Raw genomic sequence first — 20,603 nt, 5'->3', positions numbered from 1 at the left:
AAAGAAACCACATGCACAGTTACAAGATGGGGGATACGTGGCTCAACAACACTACAAGCGAGAAGGATCTTGGAATTGTTGTCAATCACAAGCTGAATATGAGCCAACAATGTGATGTGGCTGCAAAAAAGGCAAATGCTATTTTGGGCTGCATTAATAGAAGCATAGCTTCCAAATCCGGGGAACTACTAGTTCCCCTCTACTCAGCACTGGTTAGGCCTCATCTGGAGTACTGTGTCCAGTTCTGTGCACATTTTAAGAAGGATGCAGACAAACTGGAGAGGGTTCAGGGGAGGGCAACGAGGATGATCAGGGAACTGGAAACAAAGCCCTATGAAGAGAGATGGAAAGAAGTGGGCATGTTTTGCCTTGAGAAGAGAAGACTGAGGGGACTTATGATAGCGCTCTTCAAGTATTTGAAAGGTTGTCACAGAGAGGAAGACCAAGATCTCTTCTCGATCATCCCAGAGTGCAGGACACAGAATAATGGGCTCAAGTGATAGGAAGCCAGATTCCAGCTGAACATCAGGAAAAACTGCCTGTCAGAGAAATACGACAATGGAACCAATTACCTAGGGAGGAAGTGGGCTCTCCCACACTGGAGGCATTCAAGACGAGGCGGGACAGCCATCTGTCAGGGATGCTGTGACTTGGATTCCTGCCTTGAGCAGGGGGTTGGACTCGATGGCCTTGTAGGCCCCTTCCAACCCTACTATTCTATGATTCTATGACTCCAGATTGGCAGGGCTTGTAGCACAGCTTTTTTCCTTTTTTTTTGGTAAGGGTTCTGGGGGTCTTCGTGCTGCAACAGCATCCACAGTCTTGGCAGACTGTTCCCCAGTATGCATCCACTGCTGTGCAGGTGGGGGCAGGTGTCTAGCTCCAGGGATGAGGTGGAGTTAGCGCTCTGCCAAAATCTGTCCTCCAATTTCCTGAAAGTTTTCTCCCCTCATGAAGAAGGCTTCCATTGTTCTTCCTCATTCAGGATGTTTTATCGCATATTTTTGTGGTGTTTTTGAGCTTCCTGAATCACAGCCTGCCTCCCAGTCTGCCTGCACATTCTGATCTGAAAAAGCCCTATGGGAGGAATTACCTCATGTTGCCTTACACTGGGCTTTACCTGAATTGTAGGAAGCTGAGGGGACTACAGGCTGCCAGAGAGCTGATTGTACAGTGAAAAACAGGACACTGGTGCTCACACCTCGGCCACCTCCTTGGTAAGGTAAGCCTAAGAAACTCAAAACCAACCCAATTTCTTCAAAATTTCTTCAGTACTGAATTTCTTTTCAGAAGCAATTTCTCTTCTATCAAATTGAATGAGAATGGTAAAAAAAAAAAATGTGGGAGACATTTTCGGCACAGCGCTAATCCTGGCCACTATTTTTCATTGTCCCCAGTGCCCTGGAACTAGCATAAATCCCAGGCATTCTCCATGTGTTGGGGAAGAGCTATGGAGGCCACAAAAAATGGTAGACAACGTTTGGAGAAAGTTCTGCAAAGTGGCCTTTTTCGTGTGTGTGTGTGTGTGTGTGTGTGTGAGAGAGAGAGAGAGAGAGAGAGAGAGAGAAAGAGAGAGAATGAGAATCTTGGAAATGTTCTCAGAAAAAAATGTCTTCTGAGAAATTTCAGCTCAGCTCCAGTTCTATCTGTCTTGGCTTATGCTAACACATATATAAGTTGAGCAACTGCTCCCCCCCTCCCCTCTGCTTTCAGTGTCTTGTTTGTTGAGATCTTTGAAACTCTTCATTTTTTCAGGGCAGGAGAATGATGTTCCCAACTCATAGCATAATTTCCTTTCAGCAGCAGGAGACACACTGCTGTATATTATGCCCTTCAGCTAAAAGAAAAATTGATTCTGTCATGTATACATTTATATCTCATCTATTTTTTTAAAGCATTTTTAACACTTCTTACAAGGCTTGGGCAGGAAATAATAAACTCTCTCTCTCTCTCTCTCTCTCTCTCATACCCACACTCTGAAGGTAGATCATTCATCCCTAAGAACAAGCAAAGCTAAAGCTGTAGTTAACATCTAGGTTTTATTTTCCCTTTTTACAGTTTTTTCCCTACATGCCTCCATAGATCAAGGCAACACTCATGACAATTTGCAAACAACTGTTCTGCAAATGCTGAATTTCTCCCTCGCTGTATTGTTTTTGCTTTTCAGGTGCTGGCTCCTGTATTTAAGGTTTGAATGTTTCAGCTCTGTGTTCTCAGATTTTATTGTATTCATTTTTATTGCATTATATGTAGCAATTGAAATTTTAATTATAAAAGCCACCTTTGGGAGCCCCTTTTCAGGACATGTATTATTTTCAAAATCGATACATGGACCCCAAACTCTAAACCGCGAGACATGTGCAGATGGCACCCCTACATACACACATGGGCAGAAATGGTGTTGGACGTCTTTATTTTTAATTGTCTTCCTTCTAAAGTCTTCTTTCCATCCTGTTTGGACTATCGTAATGCATGCTACACAGAGCCTCGTGTGGTGCAGAGTGGTAGGCGGCAGCCAGTATTGCAACCAAAACTCTCCCCATGACCTGAGTTCGATCCCAGGGGAAGCCGGGTCTCGGGTAGCCGGCTCACGTCGACCCCTCCATCTTTCTGAGGTCGGTAAAATGAGTACCCAGCTTGCTGGGGGAAAGGTAGTCACGATTGGGGAAGGCAATGGCAAACCACCCTGCTATAGTCTGCCATGAAAATGCCAGTGCAAGCGGCGTCCCTTTAGGGGTCAGTAATGACCTGGTGCTTGCACAGGAGGAACCTTTCCTTTCAATACATGCTACATGAGGCTGCCTTTGAAAAGCGTTCTGAAACTTCTGCTGCTCCAGAATGCCATGGCTGTTGACAGGGGCCAGTTACAGGGAGCACATGACTCCCTTGATATGATGACCGGGTTTGCATGATCAGCACGCTGCTAAACAGCCACAATGGCTTGTAAACCATTGTCCTGGTGACATGCCGGGGGGATTTTCATAACTAGTGTGGCTTGTCATGTCATGTGAACCTGGCCAGGGCAGCTTGTTCCTGTGAGTAACCCACGGGCTGTTGTAGGGTTCGGGCTGGCTTGTTACCCATGGCAACAAGCCACCCTGGCCAAGTTTGGATGATACCGCAACTCCGCAAGTCATGCCACTGAGGGTACTATGTGAGTCCCCCTGGCATGTGATCAACATGCTCAGCATTGTTGACAGCAAAACAACTGGATTGGGCATACTGGTGATAGGAAATACAATTAGAACAAAATGTAATAATAATTTGTAAAATCTATATAGTTAAAACATACACATGAAGACAACAAGAAAGAATACACTGTTGTTGTGCTGTAAAAATATATACTTCAACCCAATGAGAGGGAATCCAATGTTGCTGTGTTGTAAAAACCTAACCAAAGGAAAAATAACCAATACCAAATAAACCAAATGCATTTTGACATACAGTCTTCCTCAGTGCCCTAATGCTAAGCATATGGTCTAGTAAATAAGAGCCATGCCCCAAAGTAAACACACACACATATAGAAATGCACTGTATATCACACATACAGCACAATTATCCGTATGGGCCACTGCAGTATTTCGAAAGACAAGTGGTGGCGGGCCAATTAGAAAACAGAATAATAAAATAGCTCTCAATGCTGCCTGGACAGGAACTCTCAAGCTATCTGCACAGCCTGAACTATATGGCTTGGGGTCAGGGTACCTGAAAGACTGCCTGGGGAGGCCCTTCCCTCACTCCTGCTGCCATTGGAGGCACCTTTAGTGGTGACATGAGAGAGGGTCTTCTAAGTGGCTGCTCTCAGGCTCTGGAACTCCCTGCCATGAGAGGCCAGGTTGGTGCTCTTCTCTGCCAGCATGCAAATATATTTTTATTCAGCCGGGCCTTTGGCATATATACTGGTCTGTTGCTGAAGGGAGTTGAATTGGTCGGACAATTTCTTTTATGGTTTTTTTTTTAATGTGTTTAAATGGACCTGTTTTAATGTTATAATGAAGATTTTGTTTGTAAGCTGTGCTTTGTTATTGTTAGTTTCCCTGAGCATCGTTTTTGGCAGAAAGGCAGGATATAAATGAAATATATATTCCATATATAAATGAAATTAACTCTCAGGGCAGTGAAAGCAGGGCAGGATCCAGCTCTGAAGGGGGCCCTGGGAAAAGTATCCTCTGGCGGGCCCCCTTCTCTGTCAGTGGGTCCTGGTGGCCTAACATGGCTGTGCTCCAAACAGCAGCGGGCAGCTGGGTCTAAGCGCCCTTCAGTTTCCCACAATGCTCCCAGAATGATGCTAGGTCAGGGCCATTGGGGAAAATAAAATGGCAGCTAGATCCAGCTGCCTGGCACTGTTCAGAGTGCTGGGCCAGAACAAAGCACCATGAAAGCAATAAAGCATAACAGAAAAGCATACGGGGGTGGTCGGCATGGGCATCTGGGCCCCCATCAGTCGCCCAAAGATGCCAGGTATTGATGCTAGCCCTGAGTGTAAGGACAGTTTAGTTTGAAGAATAGATTGAAGCAGTGGCAGAGTGGTATATTCTGAACACTTATCATGACTAAACAGCTTGGGATCAGGAAACCTGAGGGAGCACCTTTTTCCTTACCAACCTGCCCAGTCACTGAGGCCATCAGAGGGCATGCCCCTGCTGGTTCCACATGGACCCATGGCCCAGCTGGAGTCCACCAGGAAAAGAGCCTTCAGTGTGGCCCCCTTTCTGTGGAACTCCCTGCCTTTGGAGGTCAGACAGGTGCCAACAGTGTCTTGCTTTCGGTGCCTCTTGAAGACAATATTATTTTGAGAGGACTTCAGCTGCAGTTTATTACATTCAGAATCTGTTTCTTTTAAAATGTTTTAATTGTTTTAATATGGTGTTTTATTATTTTATCTTTATCTTTTTGTTTTCCACTCCAAAATCGTTGATGTGGAGCAGTATATAAATATTGTAAATAATAGTAGTAGTAGTAGTAATGATAATAATAATAATAATAATAATAATAATAATAATAATGGTCCCCATAGGTACATCCCCAGGAGAGTCCAAAAATACAGGCAGCTGGGTATAGCCATACCAACAAACCAGTTCTGGCAGTTTTCCTCTCCACCAGAAGCAGGTCTTTTGTGAAGCTCATGGCTCTTAATTGCCCATTCAAGGCCAAGCCTACCTGCATACTTTGCATAACAACAAGGAACAATCTATTATTGCTGGGAAAATCCACCCGCCACACAGCTACTGTGAGGATTGCAGCTCATGGGAACAGGGAGTGTGAGGGGACTGGCAGACGATGTCAGAGCTCCTGCTAATAAAAAAGTGCCAGCACTGTGTTCTTATGAGCCCTGGCTGGACTGAGGCCAGATTGGATGCTATAGGTCCTTTGTGCCACCGAATCCCTGTTGAGTTAGCAGCTGCTGTACCACCTGTGGCCCAGTGTCAGAAGGTGGCACCGCTGAGCAAATGTTGGCCGTAGTAGCGGTGGGGGGTGGGCACCAATTTGGCTCCACTTCAGGCTGCAAAATGTCTTGGGCTGGCACTGTCTGTTCATTTCCCCCTGTGAGGCAAATCACAGCGGGTTTATAACTGGGAAAAAGTCATGGGCTAAAGAGTTAACTTAGTCTCCCCCTGTGCCACATCCTGATCCCAATCACACACATGCACATCATGTATTGAATCTTTAAAAAACCACAGGAGATCCTGTTCACAGATCTGCTATGTCATGTATAGTGTTATCATTAGCCCTAGTAGCCAAATGACTGGATGCAGAGCTGCAGTTTAAGCCCATCTATAGAATCAGGCTGCTAAACTTTTTTTGTCAGAACACAAGCTTGGGCAGTGAGTATTGGTGAAGCGTGTGTGTGTGTTTAACATTTCAAAATTAATTTATTGCAAAACCCCAGGGGCAGGAACCACATGTCACAGGTAACCAAATTAGAAGTCCACAGGTTATAAGATCACGGGCCCCCTGCAGAAATATTTAGCCGTATGTTTACTTAATATCTAACACCATGTGAAGTTTATTTATTAATATGCCTGCAGGTTTCTCTCTAATCCCACTTCTCAGAAATGCTCACACATATATAGAAAAGCCAGGAGGGGGTGACATGCCCTGGTAGTAGTTTCATCGAGAAGAATAATATATCTGTTTTTCTTGTTTCCTTAAAGTAAAGCTAGGATCCTAACTCTGTGCAAGTATAGAAGTACTGGGTTTTTTCTATAAACACACGGGAAGGATCTATGGAGAGTTAGGCCCAATTCAAACATAACACTCTTGCTCCAGCAGAGCCACTGCTCTTCCATTCATCACTTTAAACTAGGGGCAGTATCCAGCGCTGCCACTCCCCTTTCACCATTAACGTAGTGCAATGTAAGCAACCTCTAGGGCAACACCAATAGCGTATGCCAGCTAGGGGTGAAATCTCGATGGGTTTTACTGGTTTGGCCCAGGTGGATTTGGTTCTGTTTCCTCCACTGGCATCGACTCGATCTGTAGTGAGTCAATCCAAGATGTGGATTTTGGATATCATTTAATGGTAGCAATTTGCACAAATGGGATTTTTTTTTCTTGGGGGGGGGTCTTTAAATTTGTGAAAATGGGGTCATCTTTAAAAAAAAAATTGGTGATCTTGTGCAAGTGCGCATGATTGCAAACCTATGTGTCTGCTATGTAGCCCGGCAGAGTATACGCCCACAAGGCATGTTGCAATTGTAAATATCTTTGTCAATTTCATCATGGTCAATTTCATCTGTTTCCTGCCTCCCACCTGAGCAGAGCAGAGCAGAGCAGAGCAAGCTGCTCCAGCTGGTCCAGGGACTACAGAAGCAAGCAAGCTTCCAGAGAGCGAGTGACCAGAGCAAGTGAACAGGGGGAGCAAACAGGAGTTGGCCAGGGTAGTTCGGCAGGGGAGGTCAAGGGGGAGGCCCCTAAATTTTTTTTTTCATTTTTTTAAATTTATTTTTTAACGAACTTTTCTCCATTTATTTGTCTTGTAACACACACTTCCACACCAGTGGGACTCTGCTTTTAACCTCTACTGAGTAGAGGAACAGGCACAGGTTAGTCTAGTACAATCACAAAGCTAGAAACAAACAGAGAAAAGAGGCAATGGAAGGACAGGACTCTCCAGTGGTGGTGACCTGCAAGGTGTGTGCAATGTTTGTTTTCTTGCCTGAGAACAACATGGCCTACACCTGCAACAAGTGCAAGTTCATCACACTGCTGGAAGAAAAAGTAAGTGGACTGGAGCGGCGACTGTCGACCCTCCAGGGAATAAGTAGGGATGGCGGAGAATTTCTCCACGAATCTTCGGGAGGCCGAGTGCCGATGCATTCGGCCCCCCGAAATTGGTGGGGAAATTCTCCGCTGGCCCCCCGCCCCCCCCCCTGGGATGGGACTTACCTTCGGCGAATGTCCCTCTTGGCGGCGGGTCCCGGCGGCGTTTCGATGGCGTTTCGTCGGGGTTGGGGGCAGTGGCTGGTCTCCTGACCGGCTGCCACCGCCGCCATTACAAAAAAAAAGTACAGTAAAAACAAAACAAAACACACCCGTGATAGGCTACATGATGATTTACGTAGCCTATCACGGCTAGATTTCCAAAGTCAGCCGTGATAGGCTACGTAAATCGACATGTAGCCTATCACGGGTGACTTTGAGAAAAAAAAAAAGTGCGTACGCAAATGGTGGCACCCCCATTTGCGTTCCTTATTTGGACAGGGGTAGTCTACGTAAAGATTTACGTAGACTATGGCGAAAATGAGGGAACGCTATTTGCATTGCCCTTATTTTCACCGTAGACTACGTAAATCTTTATGTAGACTACCCCTGTCCAAATAAGGAAAGCAAATGGTGGTGCCCATGGGGCGCCACCATTTGCGTATGCACTTTTTTTTTTCCAAAGTCACCCGTGATAGGCTACGTGACGATTTACGTAGCCTATCATGGCTGACTTTGGAAATCTAGCCATGATAGGCTACGTAAATCGTCACGTAGCCTATCACGGGTGTGTGTGTTTTTTTTACACTGTACTTTTTTTTTTCGCGGCCGGGGAGACGGGGCGCTCCTCCCTGGCCTGAATTTCGCCGGTGAGGGATGGGGCGCCTCCCCCCCGGCCTGAATTTCGGCCAGGCGAGGCGGGGCGCCTCCCCCCCTCACCTGAACTTCGGGGGGAGAACCGAAGCGCCTCCCCCCCACCGCGAAGCAAGCTGCGGGACAAGGTAAGTTCCTTTCGTCCACCCCTAGGAATAAGAGAACATGAAGAGTTATTGGACAGAATGGGGGAACTACAGCAGCAAAGGGAAGACCAGAAGCTTGAAGAGCAACCGCAAGCTGAGGCAGTGGGAAATGCTGAGGTGAAGAAAAATGGAATAGAGGATACTCCTTGGAAAAGGGTGACAGTTAGGAGAAGAAGAACTAGATGCCACTCTGCATCAGTGGAAGCAGTGGAGCTGTGGAACCGATTCTAGGTATTTGCAGATGAGACTGGAGGACAGCCTGCAGAGGAAGAATCACAGGGGAACCTACATGAGAGTGAGCAAGAGGCTGAAGGTCAGTCAAACAGAGGCGATGAAACCCCGGCCTACAACAAGAAGAAGAGAAGAGTGGTAGTAGTGGGAGACTCCTTGCTGCATGGGATTGAGACCCAAGTATGTCCCGAAGACCCGTGGACTCGCCAGGTATGTTGTCACCCAGGAGGATGGATTAGAGACGTGACTGAAAGGTTGCCTGCACTCATCAAGCCCACTGACAGGTATCCCTTTCTTCTCATCCATGTGGGAACAAATGATACTGCCAAGTGGAGCTACGAAGAAATCACGACAGACTTTGAAGCTTTGGGAAGGAAACTCAAGAACTTTGGGGCCCAGATAGTTTTCTCTTCCATCCTTCCAGTAGTTAGAAGAGGGATAGAAAGGGAACGAAAAATGCTCCGGGTGAATGACTGGCTACGAAGGTGGTGCCGACGAGAGAGATTTGGATTCTGGGAGCATGGGCTATACTTCCTGGAAGATGGGCTGTTGGCAAGGGATGGGTTGCACCTCACAAAGGATGGGAAAAATGTGTTTGGCCACAGCATGAAGAACTTCATCAGGACGGCTTTAAACTGAATCCTACAGTGAAGGTAGATGTAATGTTGGGGGTAACAAATGGAGAGAAGAGCTCTGATAGCGCCCAATAATAGTCTTCAGACACATGTAGGAAGAAAGCCAGACCATGAAGCACATGGTCTTCGATGTCTATATACTAATGCCCAGAGTTTGGGAAACAAACAGAACGAACTTGAACTCTTAATACAGGAGGGAAATCATGACTTGATAGGTATAACTGAGACTTGGTGGGATGACTCTCATGACTGGAATACAACAATGGAAGGATATAACTTGTTCAAAAAGAACAGGAGGAACAGAAAGGGAGGTGGGGTTGCACTGTATGTGAAAAATACATATCTCTGCACAGAAATACAGGAGGATGAGCTTGGTAGCCCCATCGAGAGCATCTGGATCAAAACAGATGGAGCAAAGAATAAAAGGAACCTGATGGTTGGAGTCTACTACCGGCCACCCAACCAAGGAGAAGACGAGGATGAAACTTTTGAAAAGCAAATAGCCAATGTTTTAAGGAAGCATGATGTAGTAGTAATGGGGGACTTCAATTTCCCCGATATTTGTTGGGAGACAAATTCTGCAAAACCTGTCCCCTCCAGGAAATTCCTGACTTGTGTGGCAGATAACTTCCTCCTACAGAAAGTAGAGGAAGGAACTAGAGGATCGGCTATCCTTGACTTGATCCTAACCAACAGAGATGACTTAGTGGATAAAGTAGCAGTTACAGGAACTCTGGGGGAAAGCGACCATGTTGTACTTGAGTTCTTAGTTCTAAGGGAAGCAAAAGCCGAGTGTAGTCAAATGCGTACCCTGGATTTTAGGAAAGCTGATTTTCATAAACTCAGAACAATGATCAGTAAGGTCCCATGGCAAGCGACGCTAACGAGAAAAGCAGTCCAAGATGGGTGGGAGCTTTTAAAAAAGGAAATTCTCAAGGGACAATTACAAACAATTCCAACAAGAAGAAAAGGTGGAAGACAACAGAAGAAGCCAATATGGCTTCACAAAAAGCTTAGAGATGACCTGAAAACAAAAAAGGACACATATAGGAAGTGGAAAGAAGGCCAAGTAACAAAGGAAGAGTACAGGCAGATAGCACAGAATTGCAGGGATGGCGTCAGCAAGGCTAAAGCTGAGAACGGGCCGAAGTTAGTGAGGGATGCTAAAAACAACAAAAAGGATTTCTTCAGATACGTGCATAGTAAAAGGCAGAGGAAAGAAATGGTTGTTCAGCTATTAAATAAGGATGGCAAAACGTTAACAGATGACAAAGAAAAGGCAGAGGTGCTCAATTCCTACTTTGGCTCAGTCTTCTCCCAAAAGAGGGTCTATGAGCCCCTGGAAAAGGCGAAGGAGAGGCTGAAGGGGCAGGATTGCAGCTTGAGATCAATAGGCGTATGGTCAAGGAACACCTAATTACTTTGAATGAGTTCAAATCTCCAGGGCCAGATGAACTGCATCCTAGAGTCATAAAGGAACTGGCAGAAGAACTCTCAGAACCACTGTCTATTCTCTTTGAGAAATCATGGAGGGTGGGTGAAGTGCCAGATGACTGGAGGAGGGCTAATGTTGTCCCTATCTTCAAAAAGGGTAAAAAGGAGGAACCTGGGAACTACAGACCAGTCAGTCTGACATCAATCCCTGGGAAAATTCTGGAGCAGGTGATAAAGCAATTCATCTCTAAGCACCTTGAAAACAATGCAGTGATTACTAGGGATGGGGGAGAATTTCTCTCCGAAACTTCGGGGGGCCGAGTGCCAACGCATTCGGTCCTCCGAAGGTTTGGGGAGAAATTCTCTGCCCCCCCGCCCCCCCCCCCCGGGATGGGACTTACCTTTCATGAATGTCGCTCCCGGCGGAGGGTCCTGGCGGCGGTTCGGCAGGTCTTCGTCAGGGGCGGGGGCGGCAGCCGGTCTTTTGACCGGCTACCACCGCTGCCATTACAAGAAAAGTAAAAAAAAAAACACGCCCCTGTGATAGGCTATGTAACATTTAACGTAGCCTATCACGGCTAGATTTGCAAAGTCAGCCGTGATAGGCTACATTAATCGTCACGTAGCCTATCACAGGTGACTTAAAAAAAAAAAAAGCGCGTACACTAATGGCGGCCCCCATAGAGAGCTGCCATTCGCGTTCCTTATTTGGTCCCTGTAGTCTACGTAAAGATTTACGTAGACTACGGCGAAAATAAGGGCAACACAAATAGCGTTGCCCTTATTTTTGCCGTAGTCTACATAAATCTTTACGTAGACTACAGGGACCAAATAAGGAACGCAAATGGCGGCTCCCTATGGGGGCCGCCATTTGTGTATGCGCTTTTCTTTTTTTCAAAGTCACCCGTGATAGGCTACGTGACGATTAACGTAGCCTATCATGGCTGACTTTGCAGATCTAGCCATGATAGGCTACGTAAATCGTTACGTAGCCTATCACGGGGCTTTTTTTTTTTCTTTTCTTTTGAAGTTTGCGGCCGGGGAGATGGTGCGCTTCTCCCCGGCCTGAATTTCAGCCGGGCGAGGCAGGAAGCTTCCCCCCCGGCCTGAATTTCTGCTGGGCGAGGCGGGAAGCCTCCCCCCCGTCCTGAACTTCGGGGGGAGAAACGGAGCGCCTTCCCCCCCACCGAACACAGCTGCAGGACCAGGTAGAGGACTTTTGTCCATCCTTAGGTCTCATCTTTTGATCAAGTCACCTCCCTTGTAGAACGTGGGAATGCTGTAGACATCATATACCTCGACTTCAGCAAAGCTTTTGACAAAGTGCCCCATGATATCCTGATGAGCAAACTAGCTCAAAGTGGGCTAGATGAAACAACAATACGGTGGATCCACAGTTGGCTACAGAATTGGACTCAAAGAGTGCTTCTCAATAGGACCTTCAAACTGGGGAGAGGTAATGAGTGGGGTACTGCAGGGCTCAGTCCTGGGCCCAGTGCTGTTCAACATTTGTATTAATGACTTGGAGGAGGAGGTGCAGGGAATGCTCATCAAATTTGCAGATGACACCAAATTGGGCGGGATAGCTAATACTTTGGAAGACAGAAACAAAATTCAAAGTGATCTGGATAGACTGGAGTGCTGGGCAGAAAACAACAGAATGACATTTAATAGGGATAAATGCCAACTTCTGCACCTAGGAAAAAAAACCACATGCACAGTTACAATATGGGGGATACGTGGCTCAACAACACTACAAGTGAGAAAGATCTTGGAATTGTTGTCGATCACAAGCTGAATATGAGCCAACAATATGATGTGGCTGCAAAAAAGGCAAATGCTATTGTGGGCTGCATTAATAGAAGCATAGATTCCAACTCCCGGGAAGTACTAGTTCCCCTCTACTCAGCACTGGTTTGGCCTCATCTGGAGTACTCTGTCCAGTTCTGGGCACCACGTTTTAAGAAGGATGCAGACAAACTGGAGAGGGTTCAGAGGAGGGCAACAAAGATGATCAGGGGACTGGAAACAACGCCCTATGATAAGAGACTGAAAGAACTGGGCATGTTTAGCCTTGAGAAGAGAAGACTGAGGGGAGATATGATAGCACTCTTCAAGTACTTGAAAGGTTGTCACAGAGAGGAAGGCCAGGATCTCTTCTTGATCATCCCAGAGTGCAGGACACGGAAGAATGGGCTCAAGTGACAGGAAGCCAGATTCCCGCTGAACATCACGAAAAACTTTCTGACTGTTAGAGCAATACGACAATGGAACCAATTCCCTAGGGAGGTGGTGGACTCTCCCATACTGGAGGCATTCAAGACGAGGCTGGACAGCCATCTGTCAGGGATGCTCTGACTTGGATTCCTGCCTTGAACAGGGGGTTGGACTCGATGGCCTTGTAGGCCCCTTCCAGCCCTACTATTCTATGATTCTATGATTCTATGATCCTCTCTACACACTGCTTCCTTTTGCCCACCAGAGCCATATCCCCTACTTGTCAAAGAACTTGTCAATTTCATCCATCCTTCACTTCCGCACTCCGCTCCTCTTCATGAAGTAATGCACAGAAATTCACATTATATTTTTAAGTATTCCCCCCCACAAAACACACATTTTTGTATGCACTTCACATAAAATACACATTTCAATGCATCATATATTAAAATTTGTGTATGCATGCATGTGTACACACACACACACATACACACACATTTTGGTAGATTTTTAGTGAGAAGAACTGTATTGCAAAATTCAAAGTATGGAAACTTATGAATAGCTGTGTTCTGGTCCGCATATTTGTCCATGAAGTGTGAATTCGATTGGCTTGCTGTAAAAGAGGGACCAAATGAAATCCTCAAGCATCCCTACTCCTTGATCCCCTGCCCAACTGGGTCCAACCAAGGGTTCACCTGCTCCAGCATCCTGTTTCCAAAAATAGCACATGATTTAATCTGAAGAGCCACTGTAATGACACAGTAGCTTATACCGGGGGCACACAACATGGTCCCTCTTTTTACAAAGGCCTAACCTACTTTGAAATCCCCCCCTTTTTTTTCAGGGGCAATCTCAAAGAGTAGGCTTCTTGCCCTAGATCCTCCAGGAGCAGGCAGTGTGGTGCCTTCCAGATGTTCTGGACAACAAATCCCATAATGTCTTACCATTGGCCATGCTGGCTAAGGCTGGTGGGAGTTGTAGTCCAAAACATCTGGAGGGTACCATGTTGCCTAGCCCTGGTGTATAGGATCAGACATACAAGGACCTAGTCTCAGCCAAAAGGGACAATTTCCCCCCTTGCACCAGCATGGAATTCAATGTTGTCCTAAAAAACATGTAAAAACCTCTTGACAAATATCACTTGTCTTATCAAAACTATTATGCCTTCCCTTAACATTACTGAAACATTTCTCTAGAGCCAGGACCTCCACATTTAGTTCAATTTTTAAAGATTGATTCAAAATTTAGTGGCAACTCTAATGCTGGATTTGGCCATGAGAAACGATTCTCAAAAATATAAAGAAATAAAGCAATTAATGGTGCAATCCTATAGGCTGGGGAATGCTGGGAGTTATAGGACTTTTCTTTGGTCTAAACATGCATAGGATTGTGACCTAAATTGAAGAAAGGATTTGTATTTATCTTTCTAAACATTTATAGATTTTTATTTCTTTATCAAAAGGTCAGGCCTGTATGGAAAGTAAACAGGAAGAGCTTGGGGAAGTTACAGAGGAGGGTGAACACACGTTTGTCTCTGCATCAGTTCCCAGAATAGGCAGTGACACGAAATGGACAGCAGCAGCCTCGAGACACATTCCATCACGCTCCTATCTGTTAGACACTGCAGCGCTCGCATCTGAATTCAGTATCAAACATTAATGTGGTATTTTATAAATATTATTAGTGGGCATGATTTTGCACTGGTCAGCAGAGGTAAAAAAATAGGATTCTTTTGGAAAACATATGGAAAGTGAATTGGAGCTGTCTCAATAAATAGCGCAAATTGTAAATTTCCCCAGAATGCAGACTTTTTTTTTTTGCTCTGGCATAAGGAAATATCGTTGGCAATTATGGTATTGAAGAACTATGGGAGTCTGCTCTGCAGTCGGATGTCTAATGTTTCGGTCTTTTATTAGGTGCATTATTATGACCTGAGGTCTGTCAGCAGTCAGCACTGAGACAGGCAGCCAAAGTAGAGGTGGAAGTCCCGACAAGATTGGGAATGGAGGGCTGGGGCAAAACTGGAGGGAGAGCCAATTTGCAAGCTAGGACCAGAAATCTGTTCAAAGCAGATCAGGAGCAAGAGTAGAGGCTGGGAGATAGAGGGGGAACAAGAAGACTGACCAAGAGACACTTGTCAAATCCTATGCAGCCAGGATTAAATAGGGATGGTAGAGGAATCCATTTGGAGGGTGGAGCTGGGTGGGTTTTCGCTGGCGTGGCCCCCCCGGACTCTGGCTCGCTTGTCCACAAGCTGGCCCAACTCGGCACAGGTCGAGTCGAGCCAGCTTGTGGACTTCCGCCATTTCCATACTGCATGCAAATCTCTCCTTCTCCCTCCTGGGAGCGCGCAAATGGCTCCTTCTCCATCCTGGGAGCTGGGAGAGAGAAGAATTAGGGTTGGCGGAGAATTTCTCCCCGAAACTTTGGGGGGCCGAGCGCCAACGTGTTCGGCCCCCCGAACAAGTTTCGGGGAGAAATCCTCCGAACCCCCCCCGCCCCCCGCCCCCGCCCTGGGACGGGACTTACCTTCGCCGAATGTCCCTCCCGGCGGCGGGTCTGGCCGGCGGTTCGGCGGGTGTTCGAGCGGGGCGGGAGCGGCAGCCGGTCTTTCGACCGGCCGCTGCCGCCGCCATTGCAATCAAAGAAAAAAAAAACAAAAACGCCCCCTGATAGGCTACGTGACGATTCACGTAGCCTATCACGGCTAGATTTGCAAAGTCAGCCATGATAGGCTACGTCAATCGTCACGTAGCCTATCACGGGTGACTTAAAAAAAAAAAAAGTGTGTACGGATAATGGTGGCCCCCATAGGGAGCCACCATTCGTGTTCCTTATTTGGTCGCTGTAGTCTACGTAAAGATTTACGTAGACTACGGCGAAAATAAGGGCAATGTTATTTGCGTTGCCCTTATTTTCGCCGTAGTCTACGTAAACATTTACGTAGACTACAGCGACTAAATAAGGAAGACGAATGGCGGCTCCCTATGGGGGCCGCCATTAGCGTATGCGCTTTTTTTTTTTTTAAAGTCACCCGTGATAGGCTACGTGATGATTGACGTAGCCTATCACGGCTGACTTTGCAGATCTAGCCGTGATAGGCTACGTGAATCGTCACGTAGCCTATCAGGGGGCGTTTTTTTTTCTTTTAACTTTCGCGTTCGCGGCCAGGTGAGGCGGGAAGCCTCCTCCCCGGCCTGAATTTCGGCTGGGGTGAGGCAGGAAGCCTCCCCCCCGGCCTGAACTTTGCGGGGGGACCAGCGAAGCGCCTCCCCCCCACCGCGAACATCCTTCGAGGACAGGTAAAGCACTTTCGTCCACCCCTAAGAAGAATAGGGGTGTACAAAACCCTGCTTACCTGGCTCTGCTGGGGTCCGCAGTTGGGGGGAGGTGATCTGTTTCTTCCCCCAGAATCCTTGACGCGGGGGAGGCGATCCATTCGTCCCCCCTGGAATCCTGCCCGGCCGGCTCCGCTCCATGGCCAGTCTGCCGAGCCGCCAGCCGGGCCAACCTGCAGCAGGGCCTCCAGCCGCTGCTGGGCTGCTATGGATGCAAATGGCATCCTGCGTAGGGGACGCCATTTGGGTCCCTATGCTGGCCTGTGATAGGCTACATAAATATTTACGTAGCCTATCACGGCTAAAGCAGGGACACAAATGGCATCCCCTATGCCATTTGCATCTAGAGATGTCAGAGTAATTAGCATCTAGGGATGCCAGCGCATTCGGCCCCCCGAAATTGGTGGAGAAACGGTCTGCCCCCCCCGCCCCCCCGGGATGGGACTTACCTTGTGCGAATGTCCCTGGTGGTGGCGGCGGCTCCGCCAGCGGTTCGGCGGCGGCGCCAGGTCTTCTGACCAGCTGCCGCCACCGCCATTTCCAAGTTAAAAAATGAACAAACAAAAAAAACGTGATAGGCTACGTAAAGATTTACGTAGCCTATCATGGCTAGATTTTTAAAAAACACCGTGATAGGCTACGTAAATGTTTACGTAGCCTATCACGGCTCAGTGAAAAAAACAACAACAACTGCGCGTACGCAAATGGCGGCACTCATGGGTGCCGCCATTTGCGTTCCTTATTTTGGCACGTGTAGACTATGTAAACATTTACGTAGACTACGGCGAAAATAAGGGCAACGCAAATAGCGTTCCCCTTATTTTCGCCGTAGTCTGCGTAAATGTTTACGTAGACTACACGTGCCAAAATAAGGAACACAAATGGCGGCGCCCATGAGTACCGCCATTTGCCTAAGTGCGTTTTTTTCCCCCCACTCAGCCGTGATAGGCTACGTAAACATTTACGTAGCCTATCACTGATGACTGCAGGGATGCAAACGGCGGCGGCTACGGCTGCTGCCATTTGCGTCCCGGCAGGACAGGATTCATGGCCAGAGGGACGGGGTGCCTCCCCCCCAACCAGAATGTCGGGGGGAGGGACAGAGCGCCTCCCCCCCACCGCGAATCAACTTTCGGGTTCAGGTAAGTGACTTACGTACATCCCTATTTGCATCCCTGCTTTAGCAGTGATAGGCTACGTAAATACTTACGTAGCCTATCACGGCTAAAGCAGGGATGTAAATGGCGTAGGGGATGCCATTTGCGTCCCCGCTTTTGCCATGATAGGCTACGTAAATCTTTACGTAGCCTATCATGGCAAAAGGCAGCTACGCAAATGGCAGCGGCTATGGCGGCTGCCATTTGCGTGGTTGCCTATTGACGTGATAGGCTACGTAAAGACTTACGTAGCTTATCACGGCCTCTGCAGGGACGCAAATGGCATCCCTGCGTTAGCCGTGATAGGCTACATAAATACTTACATAGCCTATCACGGCATTCCCAGGGAGGTGAATGGCGGCTGCCATTCGAGCAGCACCCACCGGCGAATGGCACTAGGTAGGTTCCGTTCCACATGCGTTTCGCGGGGTGGGTGGGCTTCGCTCCACCACAGATTCTGGGGGGGGCGAATGCGCTGGCAGTTGGCCTCACTGGGATCCGTGGAGGAATTCTCTGCCATCCCTAGAGAAGAAGCCATTTATGCACAGGGCCCTGCTGCAGCTGGGAGTCTGTGAGTTCTGGTGGGGAGCCTGCATTTTGGCTTGCTAATGCAAGCCAAGCTGGTGACTCTGGGAAAATCTGTCGAGCCCCAAGGGGGTTGAATTTCCTGTTGTCAGACATCCCTGTAATTAAAGCATGTCCACTCTACAGCAGGGGTGTAGAACCTCAATTCTGGTGGCCAAATCCAGCCCTCATGGGGTCCAAATCTGGCCCTCTGGGGTTCCTCAGACAGCCACAGCTCTTTCCCAACCACCACTTGTTTGGTAGTTTTCCAGCTTTTAGATAGTTTCTCCCCAGGTTTTTACTGCCCAGCTTTGTCTGCTGCCCTTCCATGCAGTCTTTAACCAAGAAGAATGAGGCAAGGGTGCAGAAGATCAATTCTGGCCTAGTGATGTATGAACTCCACTTGCTTTTGTTTCCATTGCTACTTTGTCTCCCTTGGGCCCAATATGTACAAGCTTATCTCAGCAAAGAGAACAAAGGGAGTGGTGTGTGTGCACGTGTGTGCAAGCATTGCCCCATTGTTTAGTGCTGGCACAAAGATGGAATATGCCCCCCCCCATGTCTCTGGTTAGGGTGATTATGGTGATGATGGGTTAGGGTTAGGCGGGTTCATTGCTCTTGCAGCTGTGGGTACTGACAGATGTGCTGGAAACTGCCTTTCAATGGATATGGCCAGTTCACTTAAAGCTGAGAAGATTCACCTTGTTTTGAAGGTCTTGGTGTATCATGAATATTGCAGCTGTTCCTTCAAATCAGGGCCAGTGACAGACTCCAGCGGGCCCTTGGCATAGTGCACCCCCCACATTGCTGAAGCCTCCTGCCAGCTGCTGCAGCTCCTTGCCTGTTGCCACAACCCCTTAAGTGCCACAACCCCTCACTTGCCCACCACCTCAGCCCCTCCCTGAAGGCCCCACCTGCCACCCGCCCCTGCTGAAGTTGCTCACCATGAAAAAAAGATGGCAAAGAATCATACATCATGCCCCCTTACAACAAACATAGGAGTAGGGTGGCCACTTATGCACCACCAAAACAGGGTACGAAGGAAGACATAGAGTTGCATAAAAATTGCACATGCTAATGTACGTATATGTATAGATGCACATCTGGAAATAATGGCTGTCATTTGAATAGAAGACCGAGACATCTTACCCTAGCGGGGAAGACTACGATGAAGTAACTTCTATGGCTGCTCAGCACTGTCCAGGTGAAAGCCATCACGAAAGAGGCGGTTGTGTGACCACTCTTTAAGAAAGCTTCTTTGGACCCAGGTAATTTTAATAACTATCATCCAATAGGGGTGGACGAAAGTCACTTACCTGTCCTCGAAGGCCGTTCGTGGTGGGGGGGAGGTGCTTCGCTGGTCCCCCTGCGAAGTTCAGGCCGGGGGGGAGGCTTCCCGCCTTGCCCCGGCCGAAATTCAGGCCGGGGGGGAGGCTTCCCGCCTCGCCCGGCCGAAATTCAGGCTGGGGAGGAGGAGCCTCGCCTCGCCCGGCCGCGAACGTGAAAGTAAAAAAAAAACACAAAAAACGCCCCCTGATAGGCTACGTGACGATTCACGTAGCCTATCACAGCTAGATCTGCAAAGTCAGCCGTGATAGGCTACGTGAATCGTCACGTAGCCTATCACGGGTGACTTTAAAAAAAAAAAAGCACGTACGCGAATGGCGGCCCCCATAGGGAGCTGCCATTCCCGTTCCTTATTTGGTCACTGTAGTCTACGTAAATGTTTACGTAGACTACGGCGAAAATAAGGGCAACGCTATTTGCGTTGCCCTTATTTTCGCCGTAGTCTACGTAAACATTTACGTAGACTACAGCGACTAACTAAGGAACGCGAATGGCGGCTCCCTATGGGGGCCGCCATTATCCGTACACTCTTTTTTTTTTTTTAAGGTCACCCGTGATAGGCTACGTGACGATTCACGTAGCCTATCACGGCTGACTTTGCAAATCTAGCCGTGATAGGCTACGTGAATCGTCACGTAGCCTATCAGGGGGCGTTTTTTTTTTCTTTGATTGCAATGGCGGCGGCGGCAGCCGGTCGAAAGACCGGCTGCCGCTCCCGCCTCGCTCGAACACCCACCGAACCGCCGGCTGGACCAGCCACCGGGAGGGACATTCGGCGAAGGTAAGTCCCGTCCCGGGGGGGGGGGTGCGGGGGGTGCGGAGGATTTCTCCCCGAAACTTGTTCGGGGGGCCGAACACGTTGGCGCTCGGCCCCCCGAAGTTTCGGGGAGAAATTCTCCGCCATCCCTATCATCCAATAGTTTTGTGGCAAGGTCTTGGAAAGGGTGTTGGCAGCAGCCCAACTGCAGAAACCTTTGGAACAGGGAGGTTATCTGGACCTGTTTCAACCCAGTTCCAGGCCTGAATGAATGATGACTTCTTTCAGGAGAGAGACAGTGTGGCCTTGTTGATTTTCTTTGACCTCTCTGTGGCTTTTGATACAATTGATTATGGTGTCTTATTGGACTGGCTCTTCAGGTTGGGTGTAGGAGGTACAGTGATATATGGTGGTTCCACTTCCACCTGCAGGATTGGAAAGTGGCACTGGGGAATTTCTTCTCAACCCCATGGCAATCATGTTGTGCCCTCCCCCACAAAGGTCCATCTTATCCCCCATGCTTGTTAAAATTGCACATGCTGATTTATATCTATAGATGCGCATCTGGAAATAATGGCTATAATTTGTATAGAAGTACAATACATCTTACTCTGTTGGGGAAGACTATGACCAGGTCTCAGGATATGGTCTGAAGGCATATGAGGCAGCCACCTTGCCGAAGCTAAGCAGGTCTGGGTCT

At 47.9% G+C, this 20,603-nt stretch overlaps 1 long non-coding RNA gene across 2 annotated transcripts in view; it reads left to right on the top strand.

The window, feature by feature from the left end:
- The first annotated feature begins 979 nt into the window (after window positions 1-979).
- Window positions 980-20,603, top strand: part of LOC146339381 (uncharacterized) — a 75,051-nt gene continuing 55,427 nt past the window's right edge. Inside the window, exons 1-2 of one of the 2 annotated variants that reach the window (XR_014784560.1) lie at window positions 980-1,222; window positions 18,931-19,067. This is a non-coding gene — a long non-coding RNA (uncharacterized LOC146339381). The remainder of the gene's footprint in view (window positions 1,223-18,930; window positions 19,068-20,603) is intronic. The other variant, XR_014784559.1, reaches the window with a different exon arrangement.

The sequence above is a fragment of the Heloderma suspectum genome, chromosome 7 (genome assembly GCF_057233095.1).
Source record: "Heloderma suspectum isolate Gila_16-S chromosome 7, 16-S_ref, whole genome shotgun sequence".
In the NCBI taxonomy this organism is placed as follows: domain Eukaryota; kingdom Metazoa; phylum Chordata; class Lepidosauria; order Squamata; family Helodermatidae; genus Heloderma; species Heloderma suspectum.
The sequence above is the reverse complement of the archived record's forward strand: the minus strand, read 5'-3'. Positions and strand labels throughout refer to the sequence as shown.